Here is a 6058-nt window from a genome sequence, read left to right as displayed (position 1 = left end):
AAAAACAGACAAAAATTACCAATACTGAGAATGAGAGATATCACTACATACTCTGCAGACATTGAAAGGATGAGAGAATATTATTAATGATTCAATAAATTCTACAACTTTGATTAAATAGGCCGATTCATCAAATCAACAACATCTAAACTCGTCTAAGATGAAACAGATAGTTGGAATAGTTCTGTAATAATTAAAGAAAGTGAATTCGTAGTTTAAAATACTTCTTAAAAAGAAATCTCCAGGTCCATATGGTTCCACTGGTGAATTCTACTAAATATTTAAAGAAAAAAATACAAATTCTATGCAATCTCTTCCAGAAAACAGAAGAGTAGGGAACACTTCTAAAAGTACTTTATAAGGCCAATAGTATCTTAACAAAATCATACAAAGTCAGTAAGAGAAAACTATCTTCTCTGACATGCCAGTGCCACTACAGACCAATCCTTCACTGTTATAGATTCGAAATTCCTCAACAAAATACCAGCAAATCGAATCCAGCAATATGGAAAAAGCATAATATGCCATGACTAAGTGGGCTTTGTCCCAGTAACGCAAGGCTGATTAATACTCTTAAAGTCAAGCATATTAATTGTCTAAAGAATTAAACCGACAAGATCATATCAATTGATGCAAAAGACAAATACTGTGTGTGATTCCACTTATGTGAGATATCCAGAGTAGTCAGCATCATGGAAACAAAGTAGAATGGTGGTCGCCAGGGGCTGGGGGCGGGAGGGTGGGGCGGTAAGGAAGTGGGAAGTCGTTACTCTATGCGTATAGTATCAGCTTTGCAAGATAAAAATGTCCTAGAGATCTGCTACACAACAATGTGAATATAATTAACACTATTGAACTGTATACTTAAAAATGGTTAAAAGGGTAAATTTTATATTAGATTTTTTTAAGCATAATTTTTTTAAAAAAATTTTTAACTAGATTTCTAGGCCCCACCCTTGATCTGGTTGAGAATCCTTGGAGGATAACCTGGGAATCTGCATTTTAACTAGCTCCCCAGGCTGTTTGGAAATGCATTCAAATTTGAGAAACTCTGCTCTGGTACGTATTTCCAAGTACCTCAGCAAACTACTAAGTTCTCTGTCACCTCTGCCCTCTCCTACCATTCACCATGCGGGGTGGGAATCCCTTATAACATACAACTCACAGGCATCTGTCAGATTTTCAAAATAAAACTACTTCCTTGATTTTTTTAATTCTGGGGTCTTTCTCCCATCAGTTTTTTTGGTTTTTTTGTTTGTTTGTTTGTTTGTTTGTTTTTGCCAAGAGGAATCCGTGACTGCTCTCCGCTAAAGACTGGATGGCTACCACCAGCAGATGACCTTCTTGCTTCTAATAGTGCCTGAGCAAGCCTTGCACAGCTTCCTTGTGTTGTTATCTGCACAGACACTTGTGTGATCAGATCTGCCCACCAGTTTACTCCCAATAACCCGTCAATATAGCACAGCCCAATTAAGAGACCCCTGATATCTGTCTCCAGAAACACTCAGCACCAGATCTGTTTCAAGTTTGAGTGGAAAGGTATTTCTCTTGATTAAAGGACTGGGTTCACCTAGAGTGTATTTGTGTTTTAAAAGAAGAATGTATCTGTCCAAGGAAGTCTCTGATGCAAGTAAATTCTCTAACAGGAAGAAGTTCAGAACAGTGGGGTAGGAGGTGGTAGCAGTTAATCCCTGTTTTATCAAAAATAAAAAAAGAAGAAGAAGCCGAGTCTCAGAATTTCTTTGGCTTAGCCAAAAGTAAACCACAAAATGTGAAAATGAAGCTCTACCTTCTAATCGTTGATTCCAAACCTCACTGTCTTTCTGCCAGTGAAAGTAACTCCAAATGCATATTTATAACTTAAATGTGGCCATTTACCACTTAGCTCCAACTCTCAAGTCTTTCTTTTTTATAATTATGATGTTTATTTAATCATCCATTCATCAAATATTTAAGGACATCCATGGTCTAGGCATTGCTTCATAATAGCTATTTAAGGGGAAAAAAATCTAGATGTTGAGTATTTAAAATCTAGCATCAAGCCCAGGAAGCAAAATACTAAAGATGAAAAAGTAAGAAATAAAATTTAAGGAGCGCTTTGAAGCACTAAATTGCAAATATCAAAAAAATGGAAAATGCACTCCCTTCAGGCCTATACTTTTGGACCTAGCCAGGTTAATTATTCAACAGCCTAAGGGAGCTGACACAGCCCACCCAGGTAAGTTTTAGGACTTGCTATAAAGAATTAAGAAACGGATATGAGAACAAGCATTTAACTTTAATGTGAACATGGTCAGTGCTTTCTTTCCTTTTTCTGACCTAAGGTCATTAACTTACCCTCTCTAGCCTCAGTTTCCTCCTCTATAAAAATTCAGGCCTCAAGAAAGTCTCTTTCAGCCATATGCCCATAGCTTTACGATTCATATCAGCTCTATCCTGAGAATGGAGCTGTAAGCCCAGTCTGGAACATTCTGGGGCTCCCAAAATTGTAGAAAGCATATGCATGGCCCTCATATGCCTAATCAAGGTCAGGACCGTCTTTGTAATCAAGATGTGAGGTAGGGTCTATGGCCGTGCCACCCTGAACACGACCAATCCCGTCTGATCTCAGAAGCTAAGCAGTGTCGGGCCTGGTTAGTACTTGGATGGGAGACTACCTAGGAAGACCGGGTGCTGTAGGCGTAAAAAAAAAATGATGTGGGGTAGGGTTGGGGGCAGTGTGGGTAGGGAGGGTGAGTCCAGGCCCGATCTCTAGTGTTCATATCTTCTCTAACATGCCAGTGTCACTGAGGAGAAGTCATCTAAGGCTAGAGCTTTTCCAACTGTAGGTCAAGGCCCTCTAATGAGTCAAGGAATTTAGTGGGTTACCACCAGCATGTTTGAGACTGGAATGGAAAAGAAACCATCAGAGTGCATGAGTAAGTATAAATATTGTTTTAGCAAACTTTTGTTGTGTGTGTGTGTGTGTGTGTGTGTACTGGGTAGTGATATAAGATGTCTTTCTTTCCTGTGAGAAACATTCAAGAGTTTGAAAAACAGTGATCTAGTTGTGTGTGGAGGAAGGCGGGTAGAGAGGTGTGTTTCTAGAACAGACATGGGCCTGGGAGACGGTGGGGAACAGCGGGAGCCTGGAATCATTCCCATGGGCCAAATCCTCAAACTGACCCTCTGGAAATTCTCTCAGGATCCCTGAGAAAAGGGAAGAGAGGAAGGCCTCCCACGTCCAGAAGGTTGCCTTGGCCTGTTCGCCGATCTCCCTCGGCACCAGTCTGTGCCAGCCGGCTGGCTTTTCTGTGTACTTTTTGGCCAAACAACTCACAGTGCAGAACCAGCCAGAGCTTCCAAGGTCTTCACACAAGGCACTGTGCCTCACATCGCCCTGGTATTTCCAAAATTCAAAATGGTCCAATTTACCTGTTTTATGGCACAATTTGCAATTCTCACTCCAAGAAGGTTGTAAGTATATATCGCCCTCAGGGAAGATTAGCCCTGCTGACTCAGTCTGCACTTCAAAGCAGCTACCTTATCTTCAGGTATTGGAATTGTTAGAAGGAGGTATGTTACTAATTACTCAGTCTTTGGCAGGAGGCAGGAAGTTTGTGGCACTGCTATCAGTTTTACATTCCTTATTACAGAGGAGCGAGGGAGGTATTCTTCCTCAAAGAAGAGCCCGAGATTTGGGGAGGTCGATTTTCACACACAGCTAAGAAGTGGCGAAAGGGGATTTGAACTCAGGCGTTCCTGGTTTCAAAGCCTGCACCTTTTCCACTATATCAGGATGTCTCTTTTGTTACCGCGTAAGCAACTACGTTTCTTATGAATCTCCATCGACTTCCATTTGAACTCTTCCAGAATGTGTTCATACTGCTCTCCCAGCAGAAGAGTTCAAATTATTCTCTGAAGCAATAGCAAAAACCAGTGTTGCAGATTCTACAGAATTTGCAATGAACGAGGATCATTGGTGAGTGCAGTTTTCAGTGGGACTGAAAACATATAGGTTGATTGTTTATTTGACCAGCTTCTTTAAAGAGATGGTAAGAGAATTAAATACACAGAGACCGAGCATAGAGGAAAAATACAGCTTGATATGAAAACTGGAAGTCTAAAGCTGAATTTCCAATATATAGTAGATCAAAATTATGTATATAACAATATATTTCCAAAATTATAACTGAAATCATTAACAAAGTATGGTTCAAAATACATAATTCCTTTTTTAATAAAGTTTTTTCATGCCCCCATCAAGTGTATAAAATGAAGTCGACTTATATCAACCCCTCATATATCTGTAACTAGGGCTTATAAAATTCTAGAAATGAGAAGTTGTTCTTTTAAGATTTAACTCTTTGAAAGCCATTTAACATTCTCCCATGAATATTCATTTTAATTTGGCTCATTTTAGCCTCTGAGGTAAACATTTACTCTGAGATTAAACAGGTTGAAGAAGCTTTATTTTTCACCTTCCACAAAATCAACACATACACTGACGTATACTGTTCTGTACCAAATAATTAGTGAACGAAATTTTGGAAGTCAATTATCTTTACCCCATCCATATAGCACTATTAGGTGTCTGTGTCATTTACTGTGTATTTCATGACTCAACGTGATGAGAAGTGGGACATGGCCTGAAGAATGGGATTAAAGGCAGAGAGCCTACAGCAAGCCAAAAAAGGAGGCTATTTCACATAGCCCTTCTCCCAAGAATGTGTTGCTTTGTCCTGAAATTGGAATAATCGACTTTGAAGGGAGGAAGGAGTAAGGCACAGAGCTTGTTCTAAGCCACATACATTTGCTGATAACCAAGGCAACTTTCTTTAACCAATGAGATGATCCATCCATGAAGCATTCGAACACGCACTTAGTCAAGGCAGTTTCTTAGGTACAACGTCTAAAAATTACACTGTAGAAAAAAGGGCAAAATTAAGTCCTTAAGTCACTGGGACTTAACTTCACAGATAAGGAGAAAAATTAAGGGGTCCGCAGTTGATCAATGAAAATAAGAATCCATCTCAAAATCATCACTGATGTAAAGTACCATTCCACCACTAGGCAAACCTATACCACACATCTGAAAAATATATACTACGTTAAAATAGCATTCAGTTAAATCTGCAACTACTTTTTAGCAGAAACTTCCTCTTCTAATAACCTTTAAAAAGTTTTATGAAACTCATCCTAATAAGGTAGAGAGACTGATTTGCAGGGTGATTCTGGGTAGTATTGTGGATAGAGGGGTCATGGGAAGTGGGTCTGAACTTCAGTTCACTGTAGAAAGTTGTAAGAAATGCAAAGTTTAGGAAATAGTCTGACATAGACCTCCTCACAAATAGTCCAGGAAACTCGCACGTGGCACAAACAAAATTCAGACCCCCTTCTGCTGCTTCACAGTGCCTCTGTAAACCTCTCATTGCATTTACTCAAACCAGAGAGAGGCAATCTTGTAACAGACAAACAGAATAGTCCTTTAAATGTCAAATACAGTCGTGTGAAGTCATCTAAGTTTCTGTGGTGTTCCCACTTGTGTTATCCATAAGACTGATTCCTCCACAGATAGGGAAATACAATGAAACCAGGAGAAGACCCTTTGTCACATCTTGCTAAAACCCTGTTGTGGATAGAATAAGAGTGAGATTTTTACCAAGCCAAAATTGTAATTGCAATTTATTGAAAGAGCATCAGATCTGGGGTAGAATCATAAGTATATTCTAGGGATGTGATCAGTGACTTTCCTCTAGGTAATTTCAAGTGACCAAGAACTTGCTTGCATACTTTACACTATGAGCTGAAATCCAAGTGTGGGTCTCTAGACCCAAGAGGCGTTTCCTGTTTCCACCAGCTAGCTTTATGACTTCAGTGGTTTGCTAAGATTTGCAATTATACTCAACTCTCCCTTTCTTTCTTTTCTTTTTTATTCCTTTGGTCTGATCCTGACATCTCAGCAAAGGGAAGCTTCTGGCTATGGCAGCAGAGACAAAACATCCTTACCGAGATGTCTCTGGTACTTCAGGAATTACTATGTATGTATTGAACTAAATCTATTTCTTTAAAAAAAAAA

General features: G+C 39.3%; 1 pseudogene; it reads left to right on the top strand.

The window, feature by feature from the left end:
- Positions 1–2563: 2563 nt before the first annotated feature.
- Positions 2564–2682, top strand: LOC120602558 (uncharacterized; annotated as a pseudogene).
- Positions 2683–6058: the final 3376 nt, after the last annotated feature.

This window comes from Pteropus medius, unplaced genomic scaffold (genome assembly GCF_902729225.1).
Source record: "Pteropus medius unplaced genomic scaffold, Ma_sr-lr_union100, whole genome shotgun sequence".
Taxonomy (NCBI): Eukaryota; Metazoa; Chordata; class Mammalia; order Chiroptera; family Pteropodidae; genus Pteropus; species Pteropus medius.
The sequence above is the reverse complement of the archived record's forward strand: the minus strand, read 5'-3'. Positions and strand labels throughout refer to the sequence as shown.